The sequence below is a fragment of the Penaeus monodon genome, chromosome 24, assembly GCF_015228065.2.
Source record: "Penaeus monodon isolate SGIC_2016 chromosome 24, NSTDA_Pmon_1, whole genome shotgun sequence".
In the NCBI taxonomy this organism is placed as follows: domain Eukaryota; kingdom Metazoa; phylum Arthropoda; class Malacostraca; order Decapoda; family Penaeidae; genus Penaeus; species Penaeus monodon.
Genome location: NC_051409.1, coordinates 35935235 through 35935834, shown reverse-complemented (window position 1 = coordinate 35935834; position 600 = coordinate 35935235). Strand labels below are relative to the sequence as shown.

At 29.2% G+C, this 600-nt stretch overlaps 1 protein-coding gene across 1 annotated transcript in view; it reads left to right on the top strand.

Annotated features, from left to right (window-relative positions):
* LOC119588753 overlaps positions 1-219 on the top strand; it is a gene marked incomplete in the record, with an annotated part of 6218 nt that extends 5999 nt beyond the window's left edge. Inside the window, 1 exon segment of the mRNA XM_037937391.1 lies at positions 20-219.
* Positions 220-600: the final 381 nt, after the last annotated feature.

The window sequence follows — 600 nt, the reverse complement described above, 5'->3', positions numbered from 1 at the left end:
GGTACTGTTTTTTAATATCCCTTGCAGGGGCACTTATATCTGCATATCAAATTTTATAATAGGTGTTTATAATACTTATAAAAAGGGTTTATGATTGTGGTGTTTCTGTTAGAAATACTATAATCTAGATATCATGATTAGAGTTACAATTATTTATGAGTAAAGTAAAATTATATTGGACGGATTTAAAAATAATAATGCAAAATAAAGTTGAATTACATGTAATAAGAAGTACTACAAAATTTGATAATTTCGCTAACTGTGAAACTGAATAAATAGGTAAGTTACCCCTGTCAGTGAACGTTTTCACTTCATAGAAAACAAATATTTTTATGTATAACTTTATTAATGAATAAACCTTAAGTCTAAACATGCGTTTGTGCTAATTTAAAAATGTTTTTCACTTTAACGCATAACTGCCAAAAGGTTAGTCCCTTTCACATCTTGACTTTCCATTCATAAATTCCAGCCTTGGAAAAATGGAAAATATATCAAGGGCAAATTTGAGGAACTTTGGTCACACGATTTTGGGATAAAGCCCCCCCGGAAAAATTTTAAAAATTTGGAAATGACGAAAAAAAGGGTTTTGTGTGTGTGTTA